This window comes from Gavia stellata, chromosome 7, assembly GCF_030936135.1.
Source record: "Gavia stellata isolate bGavSte3 chromosome 7, bGavSte3.hap2, whole genome shotgun sequence".
NCBI classification, from domain to species: domain Eukaryota; kingdom Metazoa; phylum Chordata; class Aves; order Gaviiformes; family Gaviidae; genus Gavia; species Gavia stellata.
In genome coordinates, this window is record NC_082600.1 from 26012416 (window position 1) to 26030965 (window position 18550).

Below are 18550 nucleotides of genomic sequence, written 5' to 3' on the forward strand. Positions count from 1 at the left end.
TTTTCTCATGTGCCAGGCAAGGAGAAATTCTCCTTCCTACCACACGCCCAGGTTTATTCCTAAATTTGTATGTAATGCTCATCACCGCGTATAGTGCTCTCTCTCATCCTTGCGTTGAGGGCTGGGGCTGATCACCACCTGCCTTGGGTGTGTGTACCAGGGCAGGAGGGTGTGGAGGTCACAGGCAGCAGTTTGCTGTGTGCAAGCATTGGAGATGCAGGGGCTGTATTTTTAGCTGCTCCAGATTCTCTCCTGGCTGGGATACGATGCTGAGGAGCTTATTGCCGTAAGGATGTGCCTAGAATACCAGGCAGCCTCAGAAATTTACTATGCCGCAGAGCCCTGACTCAGTGCTGCTCTGTGACTTTCCTGTGTTGCTTCCGCGCTGGAAAGAGAGAAAATGGTTCCTTGTGTTCCCGTCTGCTGCTGGCGCTGGAGGGACAGCTGCTGTGATTTAGTGAGAAGCCCTGTTGCGGGGAAGGACAGCAGCTCTAGATCTGGCTAAACTGTCATTTGCTCAGTGAAGCTGCCCTCAGATTCCTTCTCAAATATTACTCTACATTTTTGTCTGAACAGAAGGAATAAACACATGCTACCTTTCATTTGTGCATTTCCCAAGCATGTCTATAATGTCCCTGGAAGTAGTTTTTTGCAGCTGTACACACTAAATGCTTCCAAAATGCTGGGGACATTTCACAGGTAGTTCTCTGTGCAGCATTTCAGGGGAGGACGTGAAGAGATGGCCATGGGTGGATTTCTGTCCACCTGGCTGTGAGGAAGGTGGACAGCCAGCACCCCTGCAGCCAGAGGGATGACCATTTGCTAGGGATGCTCCCAGTGGTGAATTCTGTAGAAAATGAAATTTCATTCGTGGTTCTTCTCTCCCACTGGTGCAGGTGCACCTGCAGGTTTGAAATGATGGTTTCTACCCCAAAACCCACTTGACTTGTGAGACCCTGTACATTTGCAAAGTAAATTTCTATATATGAAAGATTAGCAACTGACTTCTTGACAATCTAAATCCTGAGGAGCCTAGCTTGTCGCTTACAAGTCCGGTGAAACAGCATAAACACTAGATGAAGAAAGATGATTTGTACCGTCAGAGTATGAGATACACTGAAGACACCTAGCAGGACAATCCCAGTCTGTCTGCTTGAGAAACACAGTAAGACCCCATGTATTCTGCTGGCGTTTGGCTGTATGATACTTCTCAAAGAGTGGGCTTTCCTCCGTCAGTGCCCGAAGGAGGCTGGAAATAAGGAGCTGAAGCCTGTCTGCTCTTGCTCGGTTCCGAGCTCTGCTCGAGGCTCCCTGCTGCCCCCTTGTTGCTGGAAGTACGGCGGACAAGTATTTACACATTGTGATGTGAGCTTGGCCAATATCCTCACATTTTGGGGAAAATCGTAGACCTCACATAGGAATGTCTGTCTCATTGCTGTGGTATCCGGAATAATAAATACAGCCATTGCAGCTGTAATGCCTTGCACTTGTCTGAACTGTTGCATTCTCAGAAGTGCGAACATGAATGAGGGCAAGCTACAGAGAGGCGAGGTTTGTAGGCAGAGGCAGTATCTTTTTTCAATTTTTTAGTCTTGCAAAATACAGACGTGCTTTCAGCCATACAAGCTCTCCCATCACATGCTTACTTTTCTTGTGTGCGTAGGTCACCACAGCTACAAAAATCTACTGCTCTAGTAAATGCTAGAGAGTGAGGCTGCAGTGCCAAGAGCATTTCCCTTCTGAAGTGGTCCCACCGAATGCCACGGACACAAAGCTTGGAGCAGCTCTGTGCGGGTATGGGATAGCTCACATTTTAATTTTGTGTTATTCATTCTTTACTTTCCTTGGGTCACTAGTGCTCAGAAGTTGTTACCATCTACATTGTATACAGGAAATCTATTCAAAATTATTTTAGTGGCTCACAGCTCAGTTCTTGCTTGGTGTGCTGGTTGGTTTCTCTTCTGAAAAAAATAATCAAATTGGATTCTAAATTCCTCCTTGTTTGCAAAGGCCAGTGGCTATGAATGGGATACGGAGAATGAACTCTACTCTGTCCAGTCATGAATGGTAGCCAGGTCAGTGCTGAGCCGCATTGGCAGGAGGCAGTGATGTGGGAAGCTTGCCCTGCCATTATCTATTCTGTAGACAAGCAGCGGATTTAATTCTCTGAGGATCTCAAGCCTATAATAAAATCTCGGTGGGAATAAAAAACTCTGACCCAGAAGGCAGTGGCATGTTCTACTTGTCCTCCATAGTCGTGAGTGTAAGTGTGGCTGTGCATCAAGGGAGCTGTGTGACAATTTTGTGGAGCCTGGGTAGCAGAAGAAACCCCATCCCCCAGTGTTCTGCTGGAGTCTCTGCAAGGTACGTATTTATACTGCTAGTGAAAAACAGAAGGAAGAATCAGAGTGTCTCTGACACATGTTATCTACAGAAAAAATACACATTTGCATGTCTGTTTTAAGCAAGGAATCTTTGCTGCTAAGGGAATAGTGGTGTGCATGCTTTTTCCCTCTGGCGTGCTGTTTTCTAGGCCCACATCCGTGGACCTGTGTTGAAAACCTGGCACCACATCGCTGGGTGACCTCACGCACCTACTTGTCATTTCGGCAGTTTCAGCTTCAGCGTTCCTTCTTAGATTCATTAAGAAAATATTTAGCATCCGAAGAAAGGAAGGCGCCCTGCGGCCTGCGGTGCTCCCCACAGCCAGGCCAGTAAAAATAGAGTCCCAGAGTGCTTTCTGAGGGTGCAGGGATGATTCCAGGGCACTTCTGTTTCCTTGGAAATGGGAGAAACGGGTCACATGTACAGAAGGTGACAGAACTCCAATCATGGTGACCTTCTGCATTTGAGGATGTTCAGGAGGATCTTTGCAATCTTGATTTTTAATAAATCACCGCTTTTAGAAGATGCTGGGATGCTGAAGTGAAAATCTGCTTTCCCTTTAGTTTTGAGGTTTGTGGGTTTTTTCCCCTACAGGTCTCTTTTTAATCACACGTATACGAGCTTGTTATCAGAAAAGCTGTTAGGGACTCCTGAACCTTTTAGCACTAATGTTGTATGTGCCTGGTTTTTTAGAAAGGAAAACGAAATGGAAGCTATTATGTGAAGGGAGCTTTCACTGTAGCAGTGAGGCAGAGAGCTGCTCAAATATATTAACACAAAATGCGAGACAAATGTTGCCTCCTCCAAGCCAGCTTCTGACCTCAATAGTGAGAGCTTTCCGCTAAGCTGGCTGTTCGCAGCCCCCACTTCGGCCGCTCCGGCGTCCATCTTGGGGTTTGCGGGATGCAGTTTCCATTCCCGTCCCTTCGTCCGATCGGGCACCAGCAGCACGTATTCCTCTGCCTTCAACCCCCTCTCCGCGGTATGCTGACATCTCGCTTCCCCCCCATCTCCCAGCCCAGGGAGGAAGCCAGGGGAATGATTTACAGAGCACGAGGGGGCCTGGAGCCAGGGAGTCACCCTGCTGCTGTGCGGGGACAGCTACATGTGGGAAGCGAGATTTCTCCTGTATGGCCAGGCCTGGGTGGGCAGCAGCATCTCCTCGTGACTCTGCACAGCAAATTACCTCAATAGCGTGAGCTCGCCTGCTCTTCCTCCCCTCTCCCTCCCCTCCCAGGGAAAAAAGCTCCCAAGTGCGGCAGCAGGAGCTGATTCAGGCCACCGACCGGTGTTCGGTCCTTTCAGAAAATGGGGCTGGGAGGGATGATGGAGGAGGGGTTGCAGAGTGTGCTGCTGACCTGCTGAATTACGACTTTAATGCAGCCGCTTTAATAACTTGCTGTAGCTCCAACCACCAGATGCAATTTATGGCAAAGCAGGCGCCCAGGCATTTTTCTTTCTATGAAGACTAAGCAGATCTCTGATTACCACCCCCTCCCCCAACCCATTACCTTCCCCCGCTTGCTCTGCTAATGGAAAAATGTTATGTGTCTGTGTGCTTTTTCCCCAAGCTCTGTTTTCAGGAAATGGTGGAGAATGAGAAACTAACACGCGCGCGCACACACGCGCATTTGCAGGAAAGATCGCTTTTACTCTCCATTCTTCAACCACGCAAAAGTCCTCCTGCTAGCAGAATTGCTGGTTCTTTTTCTAAAACCTTACAACCTCAGCCAGAAGCTAGGCAAATTCCAGGACTGATTTGTAGGGAGAAGAAAGACTCCCTCCCGCCATCTGACCAAAATCATCTGAAGTCTGAGTGATTTCACTGCATAATGCAAACCTGCTGTAACAAGGGCGTGAATACAACCCACAACAAACAAACAAAAAAGCTGAACCTGGGAATGATGAATAGGTAAACCGAATTCAAGTTTTAATTTTCTATTTGGTGGTTGTATACAATAGATGGCTGCATTAAAAAAGCAACGCACAGATAGGCAGGTAGATCCCCTGCCAGTTCTCCTATTTTAAAGACCCATTCATTTTCCGTCTAAAAGGGATGAATTCTTCCTCCCACTCTCCTCTCTCTCCTTTTCTGAGATTTGCATGATCATTTGCTACATATATTATGAATTACTGTTTATCTTAGTTCACGGCTTCAAAGCAATTTCCCAAATAAATTTCACTGGATCAATAAACTTGGATTCTGTTTTCTTTTCTAAATTGAGGGAAAGAAAAATAGTAAGAAGTAGTAAATGTTTTCTTTTTAGCCAAATGGAACAAAAATCTGAATTAAACAGATGTGCCCATTTTTGAATGCTGAGGGCTCACACAGAAGCCCTGTGATTCAACTGTTTTGTATCTTATTTTTGCTTTCCCTTTCTGAAAAAAAAGATAGTTGGAACTGCAGCCTCAAAAAATGGCATGTACTGCTTTGAACCTGTTAAAAGGGTGTCCATACAAGGCATCGCAGATCAGTCCTTCATGACTGTTAAATATTTATCAGCAAGGCAAATTCCTCCTAGGTTACAGCAAGTACAGTTTGCAATGACCTGCCTCTGTGCTTTCAAAAATGAGTAGCAGGCTCCTGCAAAATGTCCAGCTCCTCATTCAGCTAGAATAGCATTTTCCTCTCAGGCTTTGAGATAGCTAGATTGATATGTAGCATACACTGCGAACTTCTTAGTAAAGAAATAACAGCATATGGGATCATTCACGTTCCGGACAGAAGAGTATAAATGGGATGTTTCCATGTGAATTCTTTCTGAGGTGTCTGTCTAGCTGTGTTGACAGTGGCCTGCCTTCAGCCGGTACAGGGATCACATTACTGTCTCCAGTACCCTGAGATGCACCTGCATGCACCCGCTCAGCCATGCAGGTATTTCTTTTAGGTGTGATGAGTTGCCTTTGAACAATTGACTTCATCTCTGCTGACTACAGAGGGAGCCGAGACCAGATTCCTGACTTTTGGAGGGTTAGAGTTAGGTGAAATGAATCTTTGCTCAAGCATTCAACCACAGCTCCTTGGCTTGTGCCGTTAGCTTCCTGAATTCCCAGATGATCTCCCCACCACAGCTTAGCCAGGCCTGGAACTGCTTATTTTCTCGGGGTGAGATGAGATGCAGTTAGTTCAGTGAAGCCATTGGCATTTCAAAATTATGTATAAAAGCATGTATTTGTACTCTTGTTTTTCAAATTATGCCATGAATATGCTTAATACCTAACAGGCTTAAAGCACTCTTTCCAGTTGCGATCATTTAAAAAAGTCCTATTCAAATTTTTATAAAGCCATAATGAGGAGCATCCATACAGTGATCTGTAAGTCAGTAGTACATGCACGCATCAGAAAGCAGATGTTTTAATATATGCTTGCTGCCCATAGGGCAGTGCCCTGTCCAGGTGTTGCCCAAGAGAGAGCAAGGTGCCTTTAGGCCCCGGCGAGCCCGCTGTGGCCGTGGGGACGGTGCGGTGGCTGTACCGGCTTCGGAGCCGCTTCGTGTTGCTGATTTGCCCAGGGTGGCTGTGCAAGAGCTGAGTATGAGGCTAGAAATACGGGGAGTTATGTAGCCACGAAACTGCGTAGAGATTATTAATGGCGGCGGCGTGTAACTACAGGTATGCTTTGTGACAGCAGAGCTCATTCTGGAGGCTTCTCTGATTCTGCTATGTTTTTCTTTTTTGAACCTGGCCTTTGATTAAAAATGCCTCGCTTCCAGCTCACATTGCCTTTTAAATGGCTCTGCAAAGCCCTCTTGCGGTTCCCAGCTCACATCAGAAGCAGAGCTGGAAGTGTTTCACTGCAGAATAAACATATGGGCTGTAAATCCTGTGATTCAGAAGATCGCCTGCAATATTCCTCTCTGCTGTTGCCATAGGTAACCGGGCTCTGCAAAACACCATTTACCCTGGAATGCAAGGAGACACAGAGCTCAGCAAGGGCACTCCGGTTAACCCTTTCCTAGCAAAAAAATCCTTCTGGTTATCCCAGCAGAAACTGCTCCTCACTCTTATGCGTGTAGTTTCACACACAAATAAAACCGCACCATATAAATTAAGGCAAACTACTGAAATGCTCACACAAGCCCCAGACATATGCACATCCACTCTGTGGGAATGGCGGGTTTCTTCTCATATCCCCAGAGTGGGGCCGACATTGAACACGTTGGGGTGCTATGTTTTCGTGACTGCTGACTAACGGGGGCTGTGTGGCTCACTGCCCTCTGCCCTGAGCCCCGGGGAATGGGTTAAACTCCTCTAGTGTACACAGGAAGGCAAGTGAATCAGGCTGGCTCGGTCTGTAGTCCAAATCCAAGGTCTGTGGAGTGGTATTTGTCGAATTACTCAAGACAGGACCTTAGAGAGGAAGACTTTTGAGTTCTCAGTCACCACAGAGTTTTTTTTGTAGCTGACAGGGGATCCCTAAGGTTTACAAGGTTTTGCCAATGCCACCTAATGGAGGCCTATCAAGTTGGACACTTAGTGCACGACTAACACTGTTGTTTCCTGCCTCACACTATTTTGCAGCCAAAGCACTCTTAACATCTCCTAATGGCCTGTCTTCCACTCCACCACCTGGGGCACTGAATGTGGACAATCAATAGTTACCTTCATGGGCTGTGTCTGGTACAGAGTGTGGAGAGAGGCCATGATGCTGTACTTCAGCTGGAGGATGTGCAGGCACAAGACCCCTTGTACCCAAAGGGGTCTTGCTAAGAGGCAGATGCCTGCTCCTAGTATAGTGCTAAAGTCCCTCCTACCTTATGGACCCAGTCACCATCAGAGGCCTTGGAGATGTGTCATGCACTGGAGAAGACACCTGGGGGGTCTGGACGTATCTGTGTTGTACATGCAAACTGAAACCATGCTCAATGCACATATATTGTCTATGTGTAAATAGCCAGACAAGCATCTGACATGTACGTTTGTGTCACCAAACTGTGTGTAACACAGAACATGTTGGATTCATTCATTGGATACAGTCATATAAATGTCACTCTACAACAAATTAAACAGATGGGAACAGAGTTCAAGATGAGCTGAATTTGCATTTGCTGCAGCGTAGGAGAACAGGGGTAGAAAGTGGCCCCCAATTTTCTTTTTTACTCCTCTAATTCTGACCTACCTGTGGGCTAATGTGGATCCCAGCAGAGCGGAAGGAGCCGAAGTGATGTACTACATCTGAACAGTGTTTATTGCCGCAGTCCCAGCAGCAATGCTGCCCAGAGAGCGTGTAGCAGCATATGGTCTGCCTTTGCCCTTCTTCCCACGTGGAGCTGAGGAAGATGTGTGTGTGAAGAGTAAATGCATAGCCCTGAGTTCAGGCAGTGGTTAATTTATACTGCAGAGGAGCTGCAGGTGAGACTGAGGATCTGTCTCATTTCCCAGTTTCTCAAATCCTGTTACAAAAACCCTAAAGATGTTGTCTTCTTCCTCAGACTCCCCTCTGAAGTTCAATGTACACACACATACATACCACCAAATTATTATTTCTTTTATAACACGGTATTGCTCTAGGGTCATCTGCAGATAGGTAAAAATGCAAAATTCCTGCTCCGAAGAGTTAACCACGTCAGTTACTTTTACATCAAAAGATTGATGGGAATGCAGAGAAGTCAGGATATGTGGATAAGGCTGAAATTACATTCATAAAAGATCTTGCAGTGGTTGGGAATTACAGCCCGTGCATGGACAAGCCTGTATTGAGACTGCTGTAATCCCTGGGCAGAACACGGGGGAGTGCAGGAGATGTCAGTGTGCTTTGTGGGGTTCTCTGGCATTACTGGGGCAAGGGGAGTTAGTCCCTCTCTGTTATTTGAACAGTAAGCAAGTATTTTTTTAAGGATCTTTTTTTATTGCTAGAATAAAAAGGAACAGGCAAGAGAAAATGACCCCAAATCATTAGGGGATTGCTGTCTGTGGAAAAGTGTAAATTCAGAATCAAATTGTTTTCCGGCAAAATCCTTTTTTTCATGGCTTGTTTCCATGCCACCACAGAGAAGAATGGTGAAGGGCTGATGTACAAGGAAAGTGGGCTTTTAAAGATTCCCAAGAGCTACTGAATGGGTGGTGTTGGTTCAAATTCTCCAAATTGCAGTTACATCAGTCTGGATGGTGGAGATAAACTGTCAGAGAGCCTAAAAGCTATGGAGCGATGCATGGAAGCACAGTGATATTTCCGTGTGCCCTGACTTTTTGGATTTATGGGATTTATTCTGCATACTCCCTCGGCATTGCCAGAGCCGCTCTGCAGACCTAACACTTGATCCTCTGTTGTGCTGAGTCCCCTGGGAGCTGTTGCTGTCTAACTCCCGTGACACTGTGGGCACCTGCTGAGGTGTTGGCGACAGGTTGTGTGGGTAGGGAAAGGGGAGCATGAGGAGGTCAGAAACAGGGGTGCCTGCAGGGCAGAGCGGAGCAATAACTGGGCCCGTTGCACCTCAGCTATGTCCGAAAACCACTGGAAGCGCTGAAGGTGCAGAGGCTAGAACCTATTCCTTTTCCTGGGTTTATACAATTGCCTTGAGTCAAGGGTATTTAAATGTCAAGTTTTTATGTAGTTCCTAAATTTACTTAGGTTTGGGTGTTTATAGCAGAAGGTTTGCGTCCTTGTGCACTCCTATCTGTGTATTTGAAGGATAAATGCCAAGGCTTTCTTTTGGGGCCTATGTTTTTCCACAGCCGAGGTGACACACTCCTATTACATTTAACCTTCTCCCCCAAGAGCTGATACAATTTATTTCTTTTGGAAGGGAAATATCAGAGCCTAAGCAGGCCCAAAGCAGTTTTCTTTGAAGGCTGCATTGGCTGGGATTGCGGAAACAGTGACAAAGAGGAGATTGTGGAAGAGCGTGCTGGATGGGAGCTCAGGCAGGAAAGGGTTACTGCCTGCACAGCTTTCTCTGTCTGCAGCTCCAGGCAAAACCCAGAGAGAGACAATGATGTCAGCACTACCTCCAGGCCCAGGGCCCCTTGCCTGACAATGTGGGCAATCCAACACATTCCCATCTGCCACAACAAGAGCTTTCATGCTCCTATTTCCTGACCTCTTTGGATTAAAACATGTGGAGTTAAATATACATCCAGCCCCATGCTCATGCACTTGCATTGCACCAGAAATAGACTTATGGGAAACTGGCTGCAGCTTTTGCCACCCGACACTCGGGATCTGTGTCAACGTTGTCATCGAGAAAAGCACGCGTTGGTCTGGTCGGGAGATTGTACAGTCATGTACACATAGCTAAAATACAGTTCGCTTTTATGCCTTGCCATGCTGCATGTAACTAGCGACTAGCGAGCAATCAGAAAGGGGGGGGGGAAGGGGAGCTTAAATAGAAAACGGAGATTAGTCAGAGGCAGTGATTACAGCATTTTAACCATATGAAACTTGCTGAGTTTCTTAGTACTGGATAAAAAGTTCTGACAGCAAAGACAGACCTTGGCTGAGCTCGGTATCTGCACTCAAGGCTGGTGGAAGAGGGAGAGCGTGCTGCAGCCTTTGTATGCTGCCATGCCGGGCTGGCAGGCGCAGGGAACGCAGCTCTGACAAGGAGAAGCCTTTTGTTTGCTTCACAGTGAAGCAGGTCTGGTAGTGCAAAATGCTAGTAATAGAAGGATTTTATTGCTGCTTTTATTCACGATGCCTGGGGCGGGGGGTGTCTGTTGCATGCACATGGGTATTGCGTTGTTTCTTTTTCACGTCTGTGCGCGCTGTGTGTCTGTGGCTGTATGCCCATATCTGTCTGTGTGTCTCTGTATTTATCTGTCATTCTGTGTCTGCATTGCTCAGTCTTTTTCCTTTTAAGTGTAGGAGTTGCATTTCTTTCTGTGCACAGATGAATTTCCCTTTACTATACACTACAGGGAAAGGAAATTTAGGGATATTTTATATATGTCTTGCTCGACAAAGGGCTTCACAATTCAGAAGCATGACTAAAGAAGAAAATAAGACTATTTCTTTTCCTTTCTCTCTCTTTTGTCTGCAGTCTTCTGTCTTTTCTTCCTAGTAATTTCTTTTCTTTTCCCTACCTTTTTCCCCATCAGGCTGCAAACTCTTGCTCCCATAACGAATGTTTTAAATGTAATCTATCCTGCCTGCACATACAGTTAGGCCCCTTTTCATAGTGTGTTTCTTGTACAGTCTTCTCTTTCTTTTCTTCCTTTTTTTTAACTCATAGTGGGCCTCAACATTGCAAATTCCTGTGGGCAGTTTGGTTTAGCATCTCTTCCCTTCATTTGGCCTCTGCCTATAGCACTCAAAATCTCAGAAAACAACACAGGGAAGCAGAACAAAAATAAGCTCCCCAAAATCTGTAGTTCCCCAGTGGCTCACAAGGGTCTTGGAAGAAGGTTTAGCTGATAAAATCCTAATTGGGTGCTTGGAGGGGTGAGGCCAAATGGTTAGTGTAGGATAAAAACTGCAGACCTCTTAATTCTCTTAGTGTTTGGCTTAGCCTTGCCTTGACTCTGAAGAGATGGCAGTAAGTAAGGATGAGCATGTATTAGAAATAGGATTTTCTCTTTCTGCCCAGCCCCTGCCATGCCAGTTCCAGTATTACAGGGCATCAGTGGTACAAACGTCTCTATCAGTTTCTGTTGGTGGAGGTTTGGAACTGCCTCACTTCTCAATTAGTGTAATCAAGGCCAAGACCCTGATATCTTTCCCAAGAGCTTCTTCCCCCCAGTGAAACAGAGAATACTGAAAACCAGTCAGAAAAAGTGGAGCCAGACTGTGGCAAGCATTGGATTTCATTGGTGGCACAATAAGGAAGCTGCCTCTAGTGTCAGCCACTCTAAATGAGGCATACAGACAAGTTAAAAGTCGTAATATGCATAATGTCTGTCATCCAGATATTTCAGAGCATATAATAAGCTGTGATTAAATCATTAAACTAAAGAACTTCAAAGGGGTCTGTCTGTGTGGACTGAGGATATACATGCAAGAAATCTCCAGTCCTTTTTCCACCTTGGTACCTGATTTACCACTGGTTTGTCTGCTTTAAACTAGTCATGTCACACTGATCTTTAATTTTCCCATCAGTAACACCAGGGGTTAATAATACTTAAGCATAGCAGTGTGTCTTACAGAGTTGTTTTGAAGGAAATTGAGACTCTTATTGAAAGAGTGTCTGTGTGAAGACTCATTTGATAGGAACTTGCCTGCCAGTTTGAAGTTCTTCGGGAGCAAAGTGGAGGAAGCATGTTCAGCATGAGATCAGCACTGAGCTGCTCATCAGCACTGTACACTGATCAGTACTGTAAGGCATGAGGGTCTGCAAGCACTGGGGGAAATACAATGTTAACAACAAGAGCCCTGCATAGTTTTCAGCGACCCTAAATTAAACTGTGGAACCTAGGAAGAGTTAGGTTTGCAGTTTTGGACTGAGACACATGCGATGCCTCTAATCCTTTCTTGGTGCCTGATGGATCTCTGCTTTTATTACTTGTCCCAACTTCACACACAAAGTCAATGATACAGGTGAGAACAGAATCTCTATGTCCTGACATACCGTCTCTTGCCATGAGCGCGAGACCAGGCACCAAAAATGCGGAGAATATGTCCCCAGGTTCCCCTGATTTGATTAGGACCATTATTTTGATGGGCAGCTTTAATTTTTCCAAAGAAATCAAGCAGATTCTCTGTGTTTGTGGCTACACATGCATCTAATATGGCTCTTACCCCAGATATGAGCAGCCTTGTGAGAAGTGCTCAGCAGCTGGTTTGGGAGTGGGGCAGAAGAAGAGAGGAAGCCTGCAAGTCACATCCTCTTGACCATCTTCCCCTTCACTGATGTGTTCAGTCACACCACCCAAAGGAGCCATTGGGGGAGATTTGAGAATGTATGGAGCAAATGCTCCTTTTCATTTACAATCAAGATAAACAAGGGTGTCAGCTGAAGCCGAGCTGCTGAGGTGTTCTGTGTACTTCAGTGCCAGGCAGTAGTGGCTGCTGCTTAGGGGATGGATTTATTAAGGTTATTAGTAAGTGTTATTTGGAGGTGACTGAAATCGCTGGGTGAACTCCAGAGGATTAGCTTTCCAAAGATAGCAAATGCAAAAAAAAGCAACCCCAAACAAACAAGCCACCAGTACCAGTTGTGTTTATTTAATAAAGTCTCTGCACAGGATTAGCTCACAAGCATTTGCTTGGTTTTGTGGCTGGAGATATGGGGGATGGGAAGGAGGAACCATCTTAGCATGTAATTCCCCAAGTAAAAGCAAAGCTGCAGCACAGTGTCTGGCCCAGTTCACGGAGTAGGTGACAACCTGCTGAGAGCAGGGCAGGCAGAGGAGGAATCACCTCTTCCTGGATTGCACTGGATTTAGAGAGCCTACCGTGCAGCAACTCCGATGCAGAAGTAACCTGGGTGAGGAAGGCTCTGCTCAGGAACCATCACGTCCCTGTCTAAAGGGCACATGAGAGCCTTAGGCAGGGCACCACACTGACCCGAGCCTGAGAAGTGGCCTGTGTGAGAGAGAGCAGCAATCAAAATAGTCATCTCCTATTCTCTAGCAAGGCCATAAGAGGACCTCAGAGTGCTTGTAGACATGAAGTCAGCAAATATCACCTCCACAAGCCCATCCCTGTGGGATGGATGTTGGTGTTACTAAGCCCAGATGGCAAACTGGAGGCAGTGAGAGGGTGTCCAAGGTCGCACAGAGAGCAGGCCAGATGGGAACACAGGGAGGGTAGCAAGAGGGGAAGAGAAAATCAGGAGGAAAAAGCCATCCCTCAGAGAAAACTGCGGGGGAAGGGGGCTTTAAGGACCAATGTAGCCCATGTTTTAATGTTTTGATGCCTAGATATTGTTTTTAGATGAGTTCCTCCAAAATGCTGCTGGTCAGTGGTGTAGAAGTAATGAGCCAATTCTGCAGTGCAGCTTGGCTATCCCTACTTCAGCACTGCCGCCCAAAAGTGGGGGCAGGTGGGAGCTTCTCACCGGCCCTTCAGCCTTCCACAGCATTGCGCTATCAGAAGCACGGTCACCCAAAGGAGAAGTATCTTGTGTTGCTCTGTAGTGATTCATTGGGGCCCCTTTGGGAAGTGGCAGGACAGACTAAGGGATTCTCTGTTCAAGCCAAGGTACTGAAAAGGGGACCACGAAGCCCTGTGCCATTGCAGTTTCCAGTGAAATTGCTTGTTTTCTTTCATGAGAAGCTGCTTGCTTGTCTCCTAAATGCACAGAAGTTGCACTGGCTCCTCTTCCCTCTTTCAGGAAAGTCCCTTATGCAGAGCTAGGCCTGGTTTGCTGTTGCCTGTGCTTCCCAAGACTTTCCTAGGCACTGCAACAACAGCAGAGCTCCCGGATTTTGTAAACCTGTTCAGACAGGGAAGGCCTTTAATTTTACACAGTCACAGAGCAGAATGGGACCTATGAATATCATTTAGCAACCTCATTCCTCAGCCGGGGGAAGGGGACAATGCACTACTTAACTCTTTTGGGATGAGATATCACAAGTGGAAAAAGGAGGAGGGAAAGGCTGCAACTCACTCAAATGGAAGAAAACAGGTGGGAACCCAGTGATGCGGTTTTATACTGAGTGGACAGAACCGTCTGGTAACCTGTGTGCTTAATCCCATGCTGAGGTTGAAGGATATGTCAGCTGTAACTAAAATAGAAGCTAAGTGGGAGGTATAGAGCCCTGGATCCAAACTACCCAGGAGTAGTTTTACAGTAGTTTTTATCTCCTCTTTTACAGGAGATATTTTTGGTGCTAAAATTTGTGTTACTGAAATCCTTGATTCCTACTAAAGAGAAAGTAAGAGAATGTTGGACTAAGAGGCAGAGGAAAAGGGAAGAAAAAAGGAAGAAAAAAGAGAGGGAGAAGAAGAAAGAGACTGTAGCATTTCAGGGTCATGTGCTCATCTCTTTCTGTTGGGCTCCAAATTTTTGATAGCAATCATAATTTCCACATGAGAAGCTGATGGCTGAAGAAGCTATTTGCTTTCATAGATAAAATGACAGTACCCACATTAAAATAAAAGAGACAAGGTTTTCCTTTTCTATGAGTTCTTCATGCATTAGAGAAACATCCTCCGTTTTCAAGAAGGGAAACAAACGCTAACATCTATTTGGAAAACTGGAACACGTTTTGCAGTAAGAATAAAAGGTAGTACAGGTCTGGTCTGCTCTAACCCTTGATGTACAGAGCAGTCCAGGGAGCTTATTGCTTTCACTCTCTGAAGCTGGTCGAGCAGGTGCAGGTTGCAATGCTGTGGTGGTGAATAGATGGGTCCCTAGCCTAGGCCTTAGACTGGCTTCTGGAGGATCTTACTCCTCCAGAGAGAGAAGTGCTGTGGTACATGTCTTACTGCCAGGCTATGTGAACCCATCTGAGGTAAAGGGACTTGACTCTGTGCCTGTGTGTGTGACTGATTTGCAACATCTCCAGAAAAAATCAATCCCCTTTAGTGAGATTCATTGGGCTGCTCTAATTTACATCAGAGAACCCAGCACCCCATGACTGGTGACACCAAAGGTGGTTTAAGGCCACCTCTGTCCTTGGACTTAATACATACACAGAGTATAGCCAAGACTAAGGGTCTGTCTCTCTCTGTGATAAATACCCACCTTTATGGGACCGTGGCCATGAGTCCAATTTAACATTATAAAGTAATTTTCTGTGACAATTCAGATCCCAACTTCATCACTCTCATCTTTCTCTCTATCTGATATATTTTAGTGCCTAATATGGAGAGATTGCAGTGAACTGGATGAGGCATTTAATAAAGGAGATGTCTGGAAAGTGAGAAGGTTTTTATCTCTGAAAAAGTCTTCCAGTGATTTGTTGGAACATCCTATTTCAAAATGGGTTTGGCTCAGAAGGTCCACATTTGTGTGATTTGTCCTCAATAGAAATTAGAGCCTCTCAGTATTTTTATGTGGCTGAATGATTATTTTTTGAGTTATTCGTTATAGACTTCTGAACTTCCTAGGAGCCATGAGCTCTTTATGAGCCATATAAAAGGATGCAGATTGACTAGCAGAGCAGAATTCCCAGGAGGAGAGAGATTTGTAACTAAACCAAGGTGGACAGAAAGAGATGGAGAGGGTAAACTTCAAAAAGCCTGGAATAAAAGCCTAACAACAGCCTAACAATGATCTAGACTCCTCTAAGTCAGGAACAGAGCAGGCTATACTGAGGAAGTTTAGAAGAAAGCATAGGACTATCCTGCAAAGTTGTATTTCATATCTGGTTTGGCAGCAGGAGAAATACAGAAGAAGGTTTGTTTTCTAGGGCTTTCTCAAAACAGTGACCCTGAAAGAAACATGCCTGCTATCTTCAGAGGACCCACTCATGTTATTGACATGCAGGATACTCTCCAGAAGAAGAGTCATTTGTTCAAAATAGCTTGTTTACAACCAGCAGGGCATACAGGTCAAAGTGAAAAAGCACAAAATCGCTATTTTTGAGAAGCTACAAACCAAAGAATTTAAAGAAAATGCACAGACAGAAGTTGTACATACTGTAAATGCCTAGGCCTCTTAAAATACACCTTTGGGATTCCCAGCCTGGTTAGGAAAACATTGCACAGCAAAGCTCTTTCTTTCTTACAAAGAGACAATTAGATCAATGTCAGCTGCTGATTGTGAATCTGGCTAAAACTTACTGGGATCCATGCATCTTACAGGATCCAGCTTATTTTTGTACCTGGGATCAAAGTCTGATAGAGCTGCATATTAAATGGAATGGGACAGAGCCAAAGCTGGCTAAATAATGGAAATGTATTTGCAAATATTTGTTCAGTGAAAATATTTCTAAAATTCACAATATTATTGATAATGAATTATTTAATCAGCTCCAGATGAAACTCCAACAGAATCCCTGGCTGTACTGTTCTGCCAACAAGTATTATGCATGCATAGCACTGCCTCCACAGTGACTGCAGAAATGCGTTCTGCTTACCCGTCTCCAGGAAAGGATTCGGCTCTGCTGCTATCAGCTGAGTCAAAGTTTGACAGTACTGATAGACCTACTCAGTCAGGGATGACTGAGTCAGGCGCGTGGGCAGAGCCAGGCACACTAATGGGTATGCTCAGGACAGAGATACACCACACCACTATGCTCACACAGAAGCACCATGTACAAATAAAAGGATGCATATAGGATATCTGTTAGCGTTTCTCCCTCCGTGTAGGTGTGTGCTCTATAGAAGTGTGCATGGGATCATGCAGCTGTGGTGCAGTGAGGGGACGTATGTTTTTGGCAGCTGCGCGTTGGGGTAGATGTGTGTGTGCTATATGGGCTGTCATACCTGTGCCCTCTGGGGCCCCGTTGTCCATGAACCATCTGGCGAAAAGGGAATTCCACAGGCACCGGTCTTTGGTCCCTTCGTCTGCTTTCTCTGTCTCTCAGGTAACCTTTTCCACAAACAGGTCCTTACGTTGCCAGGGTATGGGATGCCTGTTGCACGACTGCATAGAACTGCACATTGCTGCATGGAGTGGCTGCAGGTGTCTGTCCTCCTGCCTGCAGCATCGGTCCGGGGACGCTTGCGCCTCTTCCCCTGTCATCTGCAGTTCACCAGCAGCAGTTTCTCCCTTTGGCCAGAGGACTTAGCCTGGGCTCACGCCCAGGTCTGCTGTTTAAGCAAAGGGCAGAGGCAGTGCTCAGTGAGGAAGGCCTGCATATTTCAGGCAGGTTTAGGAACATTTGTTCCAGACAGCACCTAGCTTGTTGATCTCACTTGTCTCTATCTCACACAACACACGTAATTCAGGTCAGCCCTCTCCTCTCTGCCCTGGCCTGCTCATGCACATGCTATTTCCAGATCAGGTCACACATTCCCCCTGCTCTCTCCTACCACCCTTGAGCCTGTTCCTTCCATTAGGGTTTAATGAGAGGTCCACCAGCCATGGCAATCGCAGCCCTCCAGTGCTGCAGCCAAGGTCAAGCTCAGGGCAGGAATTGTCCACAAATACAGACACCGGAGCGAAGGGAAGGAAAGAACAATAAGAGCCATTTACTCCCAATGCACTTGAGCGCTTGAGCGAAACTGTCCCTCCAGATTGCTGAGTCAGCAGCGGCTGACAAATTAGTCAACAGGATGACTGCGCCTCAGCTCCTGGCAATTAGCATCGACAAAGCTTTGTGTGTGCCTGTGTGTTTTCCCATTAGCTGTGGCTTGCACGCCTGGGGAGGGAGGAGGGACTGGGGAAGGAAATGGCTTGCTTTGACTTTGCAAACACATGGAATTTGTATTCCCAAGGTCGCACAGCAGTCATTTGGCTTCCTGTTTCAGCATCTTTGCAGGCTGTAGCCGTTATGAATAAAGTATGCTGAGAGCGTCTTAGGAGGGAGGTGCATCAACACAGCTGGAGGAAGGGCGAGCCCTGAATTGCAATAGCAGAGGCACTTTAGACTGGGAGGAGCGTAGTTTAACCGATCAGCGTGGCTAACAAAACCAGGTGTTGTCAGGGTCGAGGAGTGTTGGCAATGGTCAGACAGAGGAGTTTACCGGTGAGAATGGTATCACTAATACTAACATTCAGTATTGGAATAAGAAGGGTGTCACAGATCCAGAGTGAGAGACTTTGGCAGACCTCAGACCAATGAAATGATAGATGGAGACAGAGGGGGATAAGGACTGGAATAAAAGAGGATTCTGTAGGTCAGGAGTTCAGTGTCTTGTCAAAGCGATTTGGGAAGCCAGGGGCTAAAAGGTGGAGCTGCAGGTCAGGATTAAGCTGAACCTAAGAGCTGAGTTCTGTCACCATTTGGCAGAGGTCACTGCCTCCAAAGCAGGCTGCGGGGGTCATGGCCCATGCTGTGAACAATGACATTTCCTGGATTCAGCTCTAGTGGAAGTACAAACACACTTTGTTGTTAAAATCCCATGTGTCTCCTCTTGCCTTCCCATCTTCGAGGCCAGGTCACCAGTGCTCTCAGGGTGTGAGTTGAAAGTCCTCAGAGGACCCTGGAGGAGAGGTCAAGTGCATCTGCTTTCTTAGTCTCACCTTCATCCATTGCATATCCATCTCCCTGGTAAGTCAGACACTACCATATTATCATCCTCATTTACGATGAGCTGGTCAGTCTAATTTAGCCAAAGTTCAGTGGTGCCCCCAGCTCTGAAAGGCCTAGCTGTGACTTGCGAAGGTTTAGTGGGCTTTGTTCTGGGTGCTTGGAGACCTGTCTCTCTGCTTACAGGCTTTCACAAAAGTTGAGC